The 14,652-nt window shown below is 38.1% G+C and overlaps 1 long non-coding RNA gene across 2 annotated transcripts in view; it reads left to right on the forward strand.

Moving 5' to 3' along the window:
• LOC130707357 (uncharacterized) overlaps positions 1-14,652 on the forward strand; it is a 45,233-nt gene that overhangs the window by 2,132 nt on the left and 28,449 nt on the right. The gene's annotated exons all lie outside the window — the stretch shown is intronic.

Raw genomic sequence — 14,652 nt, forward strand, 5'->3', positions numbered from 1 at the left:
AACTGGTCCGTGGGTCCTTCTTCCCTTCCTTCCTGGCACCAGGCAGCACAGAAGTCAGTTAATTGTTGAAAACAAGCTGACCGTGATCTCAACTTTCATTTAATCCATGTTCTATCATAAAAGTGTAATGCGTTTTAGGGTGAAAATGGCAATTCAGCTTTGATAGTTCTTTTTCTGGCATTCAAACCCATTTTCTTCTCTTTTAAATGTGTTCATTCTGATGAATGAAACAAGCTGGAGGAATTAAATCTGCTAAGTTTGAGTTCTTGTGTGTGTGTGTTTTGGTTTTCTTTTCTTTGTTTTAAGTGTCGGTTTATTTCAGCTTCTGAATTCTCAGAAGACTGTTACACATATAATCCAGTGTGTAAAATTATGCTAAGCTGACTGGCAAATACAAAACAGAATTTGTGGTTTTTCCTAAAGATCATTTGTTTGTGTGAAAAATATTCAAATATTTAATACGTTTGTTGGGGATCAATAAGGCAATCTAGGTGCCTGGTTTGGGCACCTTTTCTCCCTTATCCTAGTAATGAACATGTTTTCACAAGGTCTATGTGCTTACTCTTCTCTGATGGACACCTTAATTCACTTTGGGGGTCTCTGTTACTCTGTGGGTGAGGGTGGCCTGGAAATCCCAGCGGGGGGCCCTGTGGCCCGTCTTTCGTGCTGGACACGCCCAGGGCTTGGCTCTGGGGGCCGACGCGGCAGGGCGGGAGCTGCCGCGGGTCTTTGAGCTGGTACCACATGGCTCATCCCTCCAGCAAGCACAGCCCTCACAGAGCTGTGTCCGCCGTGGTCTGGGGCGGCTGGGACCCGGCAGGCATGTGCCTTGCTCTGTGAGGAGGGGACCTAGGAGAACCTCCGGGGCCTGTGAGAGCAGAAGCTGCATCCCAGGAAGGAAGGGGCCACCCAGGACCCCAGAAGGCTGCCCACTTCGGCAGAAACCCCTGCCCAGAGCAGGTGGCCTGTGAACACGTTAGGCCTGATTCCTGCACAAGCCAGAAGCACTCATCCAGACAGGATCCGACTGAGCCCAGACAGGACCCTCAGGGGTGGGAGCCAGTTACTGGGCTTGAAACACTTTGGGGGGATGTCAGGTTGAACAGTACAAACACAGAAGGAGCTCAGCATGGGGTGGGGACCCCTACCAGCAGGGGCAGCACAGGGGAGGGGTCCAGCCCCACCTGCATCCCCCCTGCCCTCGTGGACACACCCCCTCTGCCTCTAGGCACCAAAACCAGCTCCGGGGACCCGGCGCCCGGCCTCTGCCCACCAGTCTGTTCCCTGTGCCCCCGCTTGGGGCTTGCGGGTGCGGGTCAGTTGGGTTTGCAGTAGCGTTGCCTGGACTCCAGCCCTGCAGTGGAACCAATAAAAGCGCCTCAGGTGACAACAACAACAATGACAACAAACAAAGTCATGAAAGGAGAGGATACACGGAAAAATTCCACCCACTCTCGGAAGAAAAGGAAAGACCATGGGAAGGATGAGAAGAAAAGTGAGTTATCCAGAGGGCTGATTGACTGGGGAGAGTCAATCTGTAAATACAGAGAATTCCAGAAAGAGAAAATAGACCAGATGGACTCCGAATTACAGAAATGATGTAGGAAGACTTGGAGAATTCAGCCTGGACCGGAGGAGCCGCCCCGACGGTATGGCTGTGTCTGGGCTTCTTGCCCGCGGGCTGTTGTGGGTCCTTCTTTGACTCCCAGAGACGCTCTGACAGCAGGGCATGGGCACTGCCACTTCCCCATGCCTGGAGACGTCAGCTCATCAAGCAGGCCTGAGGGTCCATGTCGCTTCTTCCAGGAAGCCCACCGTCCATGCCCCCTGCTTGGCCACTCACACCCAGTGACAACAGTTGTTAGGTGGGAGCAGAGGAAATTGATTACTGGAGATCACATTTGTTGAATGGCTGAGTATCAGGAATTTCCTCTGCTTGGCTTCCCCTTAGGAACACACTGTTGGATTCCAATAAAATCAGACATTATTGGGTTCCTTTCTGAGGTCCAGATATAGGCTCTAAACGCTGAGGGACCAAGTCACTTTATACTCCGATGTGTTTCAAACACCGCTGTGAGCTATTTATTTGTGAAATGAATATTTATTATGAACATCCTCGAAATGGCCTGCAAGGTCCTACGTGACCTGCCAGTCAGGGGCTACAGAACACTCTGCATTTAAGTGGGACCATGCGACAGTTCTGCGCAGTGAAATTAGACGTTGACAAAGGCTACTACCAGGTGTGGCTGGTAAAACTTCCCGAAGGTCTTCCCTGCGCTCTCTTTGCCCCATTGCCAGCTGGAAGCTGAGACCCCGGCAAACTGGAAGGCCCATGAGTTGAATAGGGCAGAGCCTCTGGGTCTGGGGTTCTTGTGGCTGGTGCCGCCACCCTGCAGCTGTGAACTGTTCCTTAGGTGAGTGCAAATAAGTTTTTATCACACCACAATACGTTTTTATGACGTTTTGGAGGTTTCCTGTCAAAGTAGCTTGTTGTGACCTCAACTTACATAACAGGTAGATAGTGCTGTGTTCCGCAATTCACTTCTACAGGCCAGTTAAAATCCAGTAGTGGGATATTTATCTTCCAAATCACCTCAGAAAATAACAGCAAACTAAAAAACTGTATAAAAACAGAAATATTAGGGAATTCCCTGGCGGTCCAGTGGTTAGGACTCTGTGCTCTCACTGAGGGCCCGAGTTCAATCCCTGGTTGGGGAAATAAGTTCCCACAAGCTGTGGGGTGTGACGAAAACCAACCAACCAACCAACCAACAATAAAACAGAGATATTATATAAATCAGTCAACAGAAAAGGGAAGAAACAAGGATATTGGAAGCAAGGCCAAGCATAAATACTAGGAACATGATTTTAAGCATCGCAAACTCCCCATTTGAATGAACCGTATCCCAGCAGGGGTTAAACACAGCCAGTGTAGCAGAGGCAGATTTGAAACAGAAAAAAGAGAAGACTTTAAAGCAAATGCTGGGTAGAGATATTGCAGCAACCTGCTCAAAAGAGAAATGGCAATCACACATCAATGCATTCATGGCTAGAAGCTCTTATTTTGTTTCTCTGTTCACCAGCTGATGGACGTTTGGGTTGCTTCCACTTCTGGGTATTGTGAACAGCATTGCTGTTCTGAACACTTCACACATGTCGTCGTGTGGCCATTTGGTTTCATCTCCCTTGAGTCAACACCTTGGGGTGGAATTGCTAGGACCTGTGGTAAATTTTATATTGGACCTTGAAGGAACCTGGTTTTCTGAAGAAGTAGCTGCACCATTTTACACTTCCCGTGTTGAGCTGTCTGATCTACGGCAAGGAATGCTTCTCCATTTTCAAGGATCTTTCAATTCTCTCAGCAATATGTTGTTATTTCCAGTATACAAGCTGGAAATAATTCTTCTTTTCTTGAATCTTTTGTCTGAGTATTTTATTATTTTTGATACAATCATGAAAGGAATTTTCTTTATTTTTCATGGGTTCAAGGCAAGTATACAGAAACAATTGGTTTTCTATTTTGAGCTAGTATGCTGCTACCACGCTGATCTCCTTTATTAGTGCCAGTAGAATTTTTTGTAAACTTCTTAGAATTTTCCACATATAGCGTTTTGTCATCTGGGAATAAAGGCAATTTTTTCTTTTTCCTTTCTCATAAGGATGTCTTTATTTCTTTTTCTTGCCTGATTGTACTGGCTAGAACCTCTGGTATAATATTGAATAGAAATGGTAAGAATGGACATCCTTGCCTTGTTTCCAGTTTTAGAGAGAAAAGTATTCAGTCTTTCACTACTGAATTTAGGTTAATGAGTTATATTTTTTTGGTAGATGTCCTTTATTAGGAAGTTTCCATCTGTTTCTAACATTGAGTAGTTTTAATTATAAATGGGCGTTGGATTTTGTCAAATGCAGTTCTTGCATCTATTCAGATGATCATATATTTCCCCCTCATTATGCTGTTAATAGAATTTATTAAATTAATTTATTTTGGCTATGAAACCACTTTGTATTCCTGGATAAATTCCTGCTTGTGGTGTGTAAGCCTTCCTTTTACGTTGCTGAGTCTGGTTCGCTAATATTTTGTTGAGAATCTCTGTGTCTATGTTCATGACAGGTGTTGGTCTAAAGCTTTCTTTCCCTATGGTGTCTTTATCCGGCTTTGGCATAATACTGACACCAGGATAATACTGATGTCATAGAATGAACTGGGAAATACTTCCTCACCCTCTATCTTCTGGAAGAGTTTAGAAAGGATCAATATTACTCTTCCTTCAAAAGTTTGAAACAATTACTAAAGTAAAGCCAGTAAGTGAGGACTTTCCTTTATGTAAGGATTCATTTTTAAGATTAAAAAAAAATGTTTGATGTATAGTTGATTTACAATGTTGTGTTGGTTTCAGGTGTATAGCACAGTGATTCAGTTATGCGTATAATATGTGTATATATGTGTATGTGTGTATTCTATTTTAGATTCTTTTCCATTATAGGTTATTACAAGATACTGAGTATAGTTCCCTGTGCTGTACAGCAGGTCCTTGTTGCTTACTTATTTTATATATAGTAGTATGTATTTGTTAATCCCAAACTCCTAATTTAGCCCTCCACTCCCCGCTTCGCCTATGTAACCATAAGTTTGTTTTCTGTGTCTATGAGTCGGTTCCTGTTTTGTAAATAAGTTCATTTGTATCATTTTTTTTTTAGATTTCACATATAAGTGATATCATATGGTATTTGTCTTTCTCTTTCTGGCTTACTTCACTTAATTTGATGATCTCTAGATCCGTCCATGTTGCTGCAAATGGCATTATCTCATTCTTTTTTATGGCTGAGTAGTATTTCATTGTATATATATACACCACATCTTCTTTATCCATTCCTCTGGTGATGGACATTTAGGTTGCTTCCATGTCTTGGCTATTGTAAATAGTGCTGCTATGAACATTGGGGTGAATGTATAAGATTTTTTTTAGAGCAGTTTTATCTTCACAGCAAAATTGAGAATAAGGCACAGGGAGTTCCCATATGCCCTCTGACTCCACATATGCACAGCCTCCCCGCTATCAACATCCCCCACCAGAGTAGTACATTTGTTACAACTGGTGAACCTATATTGACACATCATAATCACCCAAAGTCCACAGTTTACCTTAGAGTTCAACATTGGTGTTGCACATGCTATGGGTTTGGACAAAAGTATAATGTGTATTCACAATTATAGTATCATTCAGGGTAGTTTCACTGCCTAAAAATCCTCTGTCCTTCTTTCTCTCCTCAAACTCTGCCAAACACGGATCCTTTTACGATTCCATAACTTTCCTTTTCCATAATGTCACACTTATGAATCATATAGTATGTAACTTTTTCAGACTGGCTTCTTTTAACTTAGTAACATGCATTTAAGTTTTCCCCATGTCTTTTCATGGCTGATAGCTCATTTCTTTTTAGCTTGGAATGATATACGCTGGGTGGACCAGTTTGTTTATCCATTCACCTGCTGAAAAACATCTTGGTTGTTTCCAAGTTTTGGCAGTTTTGAATAAAGCTGCTATAAACATCCATATGCACATCACCAAAGTGATGTGGACACTTTGTGTGGACATCACCAAAGTGTCTTCCAAAGTGTCTGCACCATTTTCATTCCCACCAGCTCCTAAAGAGAGTTCCTGTTGCTCCACATGCTTGCCAGCATTTGGTGCTGTCAGTGTTCTGGATTTTGGCCGTTCTAACAGGCATGAAGTGGTATGTCATTGTTGATTTAACTTGCATTTCCCTGAGGACATATGAAGTGGAGCATCTTTTCAAATGCTTTATTTGCCATCTGAATATCTTCTTTGGTGAGGTGTCTCTTAAGGTCTTTGGTCCATTTTTAAACTGGGTTGTTTTCCTTATTGCTGAGTTTTATGAGTTCTTTGTATATTTTGGATGAAAGTCCTTTATCAGGTGTGTCTTTTACAGATATTTGCTCCCAGTCTCTGGCTTGTCTTCTTCTTCTCTTGACATCATCTTTTGCAGAGTAGAACAGAAGTGCTTAATTTTAATGAAGTCCAGCTCATCAATTTTTCTCTTTCATGGATCGTGATTTTGATGTTGTATCTAGAAAGCCATTACCAAACCCAAGGTCATCTGGGTTTTCTCTTTTGTTATCTTCTAGGTGTTTTACATTTAGTTCTATGATCCATTTTGAGTTAATTTTTGTGAAGGGTGTTAAGGTCTGTGTCTAGATTTTTTTTTTCATGTGGATGTTCAGTTGTTCCGGCACCATTTGTTGAAAACCATCTTTGCTCCATTGTGTTGCCCTTGCTCCTTTGTCAAAGATCAGTTGACTCTATTTATGTGGGTCTATTTCTGTTGCACTGACCTATTTTTCTGTTCGTTCACCAATACCTCACTGTCTTGATTCCTATAGCTTCACAGTAAGTCTTTAAGTCAGGTGGTGTCAGTCCTCCAACGTTGTTCTTTTTCCTTAATATTTTGTTAACTATTCTGAATCTTTTGGAAATATTTCTAATTACTTGTAATATGTAATATGTCTATTCCTATTTCTTCTTTCTTCTTGAATCATTTTGGTAATAAATATCTTTCTAGGAATTTCTCTGTTTCTTCCAGTTATCTAAGTTGTTGGCATAAAGTTGTTCATAGTATTCCCTTTATAATTCTTTAAATTTCTGCAAGGTTGCTGGTGATGTGCACTCTTTTATTCCTGGTTTTGGTAATTTGTGTTCTCTCTCTTTTTTCTTCATTAGTATAAATAAAGATTTGTTAAATTTTTAAAATCTTTTTAAGAAACCACTTTTGTTTTCATTGATTATCTCTAGTTTTTTCTGTTTTGATTGTGTTTTCACGCTAATCTTTATTATTTGCTTCCCCTGCTTGCTTTGGTTTAATTTGACCTTTTTGTTTCTCCCTAATTTTGTAAGATGGAACCTTAGGCTACTGATTTGAAATTGTTTTTTCCTTTTCTAATATAGACTTTTAAGCTAGGTCTAAAATTTACCTCTACGTGCTCTTTGGCTGCATCCCATAAATTTTGATATGTTGTGTTTTCATTTTTATTCATTTAAAATATTCTCAAAATTCTTTTTTTGATTCCTTGTTTGATTCATAAGTTATTTTTAAGTATTTAAAAGTTATTTAAGACTGCTGTTATTTTCCAAATACCTTTGGATTCCCCAAATTTCCTTCTGTTTTTGATTTCTAATGACATTTCTAATTTCATTTTGGTCAGAAGAATACTCTGATTTTAATACTTTCAAATTTATTGAGAGTTGTTTTATGGCTTGGTAGATGGTCTATATTGAAGACTATTCTGTGCACTTGAAAAGATTATATATTCTGATGCTGTTGAGGGGAGTGTTCCCTAGGTGTTAGCTGGGTCAATCTCTTGATAGTGTTATTCAGGTATTTTGTATCTTTGCTGATTTTCTATCTGGTTTTCTCAGTTATCTAGAGTAGGATATTAACATGCCCCACTATTATAATTGAATTGTCAATTTCTCATTTCAGTTTTGTTAGTTTTGCTTCATGCATTTTGGACTCTGTTATTAGTTGTGTACTGGTTTACAGTTATGTCTTTTTTGTGAACTGGACTTTTTATCATCATAAGAATCTGTCTTTAGTAATGGGTTTTGTCTTAAAGTTCATTTTGTTGATATTAGTATGGATACTTTCGTTCTTGTATGGCTCCCATTTGCATGGTATATTTTTTTTCATCATTTACTTTCAAACTTTTTGTGTCTTTGAATCTAAAGTGTATATTTTACATAGGACATATCATTGGATCTTGTTTTTCTTGTTGTTATTTTGTTTTGAATTCAGTTAAACAATCAGACTTCTGAATGGAGTGTTTAATCCATTTATAGTTAATGGATTTATTAATATGGTTGAATTTATTTCTGCCATTTTTCTACTTGTTTCCTTTACTTCCATGTCCTTTTTGTTCCCGTTCTTCCTTTACTGTTTTTTTTTTTTTTTGATGTTAAAAACAATTTTATAATGAACAATTTTCATTTTTTTTAATGTTGTTTTCTTGGAGAAACGCTGTGCTAGGGATTACAATATACGTATTTACTTATCACAGTCTACTTCATGTTAATACTGACTTAAATTTGACAAAATATAAATGCTTTCTACTCCAATATAGCTTCATCCCCTTACTTTTTTTGTGCTATTATGGGCCTATGTATTATACCTATATATGCTATAAGCCCAACAGTACAGTTTTCTAATTATTGTCTTAAGTTATTGTATTTCAAATAACTTAAGGGAACATTAGAAAAAATATGTTTGTACTGTCCTTATATTTACTGACATAAGAGCTTTACTGGTGTGCTTTGTTTCTTCATGGGCATTCAGGTTACCTTGTGGTGTCATTTGGTTTCAGTCTGAACAATTTCCTTTAGTATTTCTTCTAAGACAGGTATGCTAGCAGCAAATTCTTTCAGTATTTCTTGACCTGGGAAAGAATTTTTTTTCTTACTCTTTGAAGAATATTTTTGCTGATTATAGAGTTCTTGGTGGCAGGCCTATTTTTTTTCTTTTAGCAACTTTAATATGTTATCCCAATAGCTCCTTGCATGCTTTCTTCCTTATGGGAAGTTAGCTGTTAGTCTCATTACAGTTTTCTTGTACATGGTGAGCTGTTTTTCTCTTACCCCTTTCAAGATTTTCTCTTTGTTTTTGGTTTCCAACAATTTTACTATGTTGTGTCTAAGTGTGCATCTCTTTGTCTTTATCTTATTTAGAATCTGTTGAGCATCTTGGGTGTCAAGATTTTTCATCAAATTTGGGAAGTTTTCAGCTATTATTTCCTCAAGTATTTTTCTGCCATTTTCCACTCTTTCTGAGTCCCATTTAACTTATATTGGTATATTTGATAAAGTCCCACAGGTCTCTGTTTATTTTTCCTCATTCTCCTTCTCTTTTGCTCTTCACATTGAGTATTTTCTTTTGATCTGTTTTTAGGTTTGCTGAGTCGTTGTCCTGACAGTCCAAATACTCTGTTGATTTTTCATTTGGCTATTGGGCTTTTCAACTCCAGAATTTCCATCTGATTCTTTTAAATAATCTCTATTTCTTGATATTCTCTAGTTGATTTGTCATTCTCACTAAGTTTTCATTTAATTTTTTAAATATGATTTTCTCAATTCTTTGAACATATTTATAATATCAATAGCTACTCTGAGGTCTTTGGTAGTTTTAATACCTGGATCTTCTCAGAGCAGCTTCTATTGACTGCTTTTTTTTTTTTTAGCATCTTTATTGGAGTATGATTGCTTTACAATGGTGTGTTAGTTTCTGCTGTATGACAAAGTGAATCAGCTACACATATACATATATCTCCATTATCTCCTCCCTCTTGCGTCTCCCTCCCACCCTCCCTATCCCACCTCTCTAGGTGGACACAAAGCACCGAGCTGATCTCCCTGTGCTATGCGGCTGCTTCCCACTAGCTATTTTAAATTTGGTAGTGTATATATGTCCATGCCACTCTCTCACTTCGTCCCAGCTTACCCTTCCCCATCCCTGTGTCCTCAAGTCCATTCTGTACATCTGTGTCTTTATTCCAGTCCTGCCCTAGGTTCTTCAGAACCATTTTTTTTTTTTAGATCCCATATATATGTGTTGGCATACAGTATTTGTTTTTCTCTTTCTGACTTACTTCACTCTGTATGACAGTCTCTAGGTCCATCCACCTCACTACAAATAACTCAATTTCGTTTCTTTTTATGGCTTAGTAATATTCCATTGTATATATATGCTACATCTTCTTTATCCATTCATCTGTCAGTGGAAACTTAGGTTGCTTCCATGTCCTGGCTATTGGAAATAGTGCTGCAATGAACATTGTGGTACATGACTCTTTTTGAATTATGGTTTTCTCAGGGTATATGCTCAGTAGTGGGATTGCTGGGTCATATGGCAGTTCTATTTTTAGTTTTTTAAGGAACCTCCATACTGTTCTCCATAGTGGCTGTATCAATTTACATTCCCACCAACAGTGCAAGAGTGTTCCCTTTCCTCCACACCCTCTCCAGCATTTACTGTTTGTAGGTTTTTTGATGATGGCCATTCTGACCAGTGTGAGGTGATACCTCATTGTTGTTTTGATTTGCATTTCTCTGATGATTAGTGATGTTGAGCATCCTTTCATGTGTTTGTTGGCAATCTGTATATCTTCTTTGGAGATATGTCTATTTAGGTCTTCTGCCCATTTTTGTATTGGGTTGTTTGTTTTTTTAATATTGAGCTGCATGAACTGCTTGAATATTTTTGAGATTAATCCTTTGTCAGTTGCTTTATTTGCAAATATTTTCTCCCGTTATGAGGGTTGTCTTTTCATCTTGTTTATGGTTTCCTTTGCTGTGCAAAAGCTTTTAAGTTTCATTAGGTCCCATTTGTTTATTTTTGTTTTTATTTCCATTTCTCTAGGAGGTGGGTCAAAAAGGATCTTGCTGTGATTTATGTCATAGAGTGTTCTGCCTATGTTTTCCTCTAAGAGTTTGATAGTGTCTGGCCTTACATTTAGGTCTGTAATCCATTTTGTGTTTATTTTTGTGTATGTTGTTAGGGAGTGTTCTAAGTTCAGTCTTTTACATATAGCTGTCCAGTTTTCCCAGCACCACTTATTAAAGAGGCTGTCTTTTCTCCATTGTATATTCTTGCCTCCTTTATCAAAGATAAGGTGACCATATGTGAGTGGGTTTATCTCTGGGATTTCTATCATGTTCCATTGATCTATATTTCTGTTTTTGTGCCAGTACCATATTGTCTTGATTACTGTAGCTTTGTAGTATAGTCTGAAGTCAGGGAGCCTGATTCCTCCAACTTCGTTTTCCTTTCTCAAGATTGCTTTGGCTATTCGGTGCCTTTTGTGTTTCCATATAAATTGTGAAATTTTTTGTTCTAGTTCTGTGAAAAATGCCATTGGTAGTTTGATGGGGATTGCATTGAATCTGTAGATTGCTTTGGGTAGTATAGTCATTTTTACAATGTTGATTCTTCCAATCCAAGAACATGGTATATATCTCCATCTGTTTGTGCCATCTTTAATTTCTTTCATCAGTGTCTTATAGTTTTCTGCACACAGGTCTTTTGTGTCCTTAGGTAGGTTTATTCCTAGGTATTTTATTCTCTTTGTTGCAATGGTAAATGGGAGTGTTTCCTTAATTTCTCTTTCAGATTTTTCATCATTAGTGTATAGGAATGCAAGAGATTTCTGTGCATTAATTTTGTATCCTGCTACTTTACCAAATTCATTGATTAGCTCTAGTAATTTTCTGGTAGCATTAGGATTCTCTTTGTATAGTATCCTGTCATCTGCAAACAGTGACAGTTTTAATTCCTCTTTTCTGATTTGGATTCCTTTTATTTCTTTTTCTTCTCTGATTGCTGTGGCTAAAACTTCCAAAACTATGTTGAATAATAGTGGTGAGAGTGGGCAACCTTCTCTTCTTCCTGATCTTAGTGGAAATGGTTTCAGTTTTTCACCACTGAGAACAATGTTGGCTGTGGGTTTGCCATATATGGCCTTTATTATGTTGAGGTAAGTTCCCTCTATGCCTACTTTCTGGAGAGATTTTATCATAAATGTGTGTTGAATTTTGTCGAAAGGTTTTTCTGCATCTACTGAGATGATAATATGTTTTTTTCTCCTTCGATTTGTTAATATGGTTTATCACATTGATTGATTTGTGTATATTGAAGAATCCTTGCATTCCTGGGATAAACCCCACTTGATCATGGTTTATGATCCTTTTAATGTGCTGTTGGATTCTGTTGGCTAGTATTTTGTTGAGGATTTTTGCAACTATGTTCATCAGTGATATTGGCCTGTAGTTTTCTTTTTTTGTGATGTCTTTGTCTGGTTTTGGTATCAGGATGATGGTGGCCTCATAGAATGAGTTTGGGAGTGTTCCTCCCTCTGCTATATTTTGGAAGAGTTTGAGAAGGATAAGTGTTAGCTCTTCTCTAAATGTTTGATAGAGTTCACCTGTGAAGCCATCTGGTCCTGGGCTTTTGTTTGTTGGAAGATTTTTAATCACAGTCTCAATTTCAGTGCTTGTGATTGGTCTGTTTATATTTTCTATTTATTCCTGGTTCAGTCTCAGAAGTTTGTGCTTTTCTAAGAGTTTGTCCATTTCTTCCAGGTTGTCCATTTTATTGGCATAGAGTTGCTTGTAGTAATCTCTCATGATCCTTTGTATTTCTGCAGTGTCAGTTGTTACTTCTCCTTTTTCATTTCTAATCTTATTGATTTGAGTCTTCTCTCTTTTTTCTTAATGAGTTTGGCTAATGGTTTATCAATCTTGTTTATCTTCTCAAAGAAACAGCTTTTAGTTTTATTGATCTTTGCTATTGTTTCCTTCATGTCTTTTTCATTTATTTCTGATCTGATCTTTATGATTTCTTACCCTCTGCTAAATTTGGGTCTTTTTGTTCTTCTTTCTCTAATTGCTTTAGGTGTAAAGTTAGGTTGTTTATTTGAGATCTTTCTTGTTTCTTGAGGTAGGATTGTATTGCTATAAACTTCCATCTTAGAACTGCTTTTGCTGCATCCCATAGGTTTTGGGTCGTCATGTTTTCATTGTCATTTGTTTCTAGGTATTTTTTGATTTCCTCTTTGATTTCTTCAGTGCTCTCTTCATTATTTAGTAGCAAATTGTTTAGCCTCCATGTGTTTGTATTTTTTACAGATTTTTTTCCTGTAATTGATATCTAGTCTCATAGCGTTGTGGTCAGAAAGGATACTGGATACGATTTCAATTCTCTTAAATTTACCAAGGCTTCATTTGTGACCCAAGACATGATCTATCCTGGAGAATGTTCCACGAGCACTTAAGAAGAAAGTGTATTCTGTTGTTTTTGGATGGAATGCCCTATAAATATCAATTAAGTCCATCTTGTTTAATGTATAATTTAAAGCTTGTGTTTCCTTATTTATTTTCATTTTGGATGATCTGTCCATTGGTGGAAGTGGGGTGTTAAAGTCCCCTACTATGACTGTGTTACTGTCCATTTCCCTTTTTATGGCTGTTAGCATTTGCCTTATGTATTGACGTGCTCCTATGTTGGGTGCATAAATATTTACAGTTGTTATATCTTCTTCTTGGATTGATCCCTTGATCATTATGTAGTGTCTTTCTTTGTCTCTTGTAATAGTCTTTATTTTAAAGTCTATTTTGTCTGATATGAGAATTGCTACTCCAGCTTTCTTTTGATTTCCATTTGCATGGAATATCTTTTTCCATCCCCTCACTTTCAGTCTGTATGTGTCCCTAGGTCTGAAGTGGGTCTCTTGTAGACAGCATATATATGGGTCTTGTTTTTTATCCCTTCAGCCAGTCTATGTCTTTTGGTTGGAGCATTTAATCCATTTTCATTTAGTGTAGTTATCGATATGTTTGTTCCTATTACCATTTTCTTAATTGTTTGGGTTTGTTATTGTAGGTCTTTTCCTTCTCTTGTGTTTCCTGCCTAGAATAGTTCCTTTAGCATTTGTTGTAAAGCTGGTTTGGTGGTGCTGAATTCTCTTAGCTTTTGCTTGTCTGTAAATGTTTTAATTTCTCTGTCAAATCTGAATGAGATCCTTGCTGGGTAGAGTAATCTTGATTGTAGGATTTTCCCTTTCATCACTTTAATTATGTCCTGCCACTCCCTTCTGTTTTGCAGAGTTTCTGCCGAAAGATCAGCTGTTAACCTTATGGGGATTCCCTTGTAAGTTATTTGTTGTGTTTTCCTTGCTGCTTTTAATATTTTTTCTTTGCATTTAAGTTTTGATAGCTTGATTAATATGTGTCTTGGCGTTTTTCTCCTTGGAGTTATCCTGTATGGGACTCTGTGCTTCCTGGACTTGATTGACTATTTCCTTTCTCATATTAGGGAAGTTTTCAACTATATTCTCTTCAAATATTTTCTCAGTCCCTTTCTTTTTCTCTTCTTCTTCTGGGACCCCTATAATTCGAATCTTGGTGCGTTTACTGTTGTCCCAGAGGTCTCTGAGGCTGTCCTCAATTATTTTCATTCTTTTTTCTTTATTCTGCTCTGTGGTAGTTATTTCCACTATTTTATCTTCCAGGTCACTTATCCATTCTTCTGCCTCAGTTATTCTCCTATTGACTACTTCTAGAGAATTTTTAATTTCATTTATTGTGTTGTTCATCATTGTTTGTTTGCTCTTTAGTTCTTCTAGGTCCTTGTGAAACATTTCTTGTATTTTCTCCATTCTATTTCCAAGCCTTTGGATCATCTTTACCATCATTACTCTGAATTCTTTTTCAGGTAGACTATTTCCTCTTCATTTGTTTGGTCTGGTGGGTTTTTACCTTGCTCCTTTATCTGCTGTGTGTTTCTCTGTCTTCTCATTTTGCTTAACTTACTGTGTTTGGGGTCTCCTTTTCACAGGCTGCAGGTTTGTAGTTCCCATTGTTTTTGGTGTCTTCTCCTAGTGGGTAAGGTTGTTTCAGTGGGTTGTGTATGTTTCCTGGTGGAGGGGACTGGTGCCTGTGTTCTGGTGGATGAGGCTGGATCTTGTCTTTCTGGTGGGCAGGACCGTGTCCAGTGGTGTGTTTTGGGGTGTCTGTGACCTTATTATGATTTTAGGCAGCCTCTCTGCTAATGGCTGTCTTGCTAGTTGTTTGACATAGGGTATCCAGC

Source organism: Balaenoptera acutorostrata, chromosome 2 (genome assembly GCF_949987535.1).
Source record: "Balaenoptera acutorostrata chromosome 2, mBalAcu1.1, whole genome shotgun sequence".
Lineage (NCBI taxonomy): Eukaryota > Metazoa > Chordata > Mammalia > Artiodactyla > Balaenopteridae > Balaenoptera > Balaenoptera acutorostrata.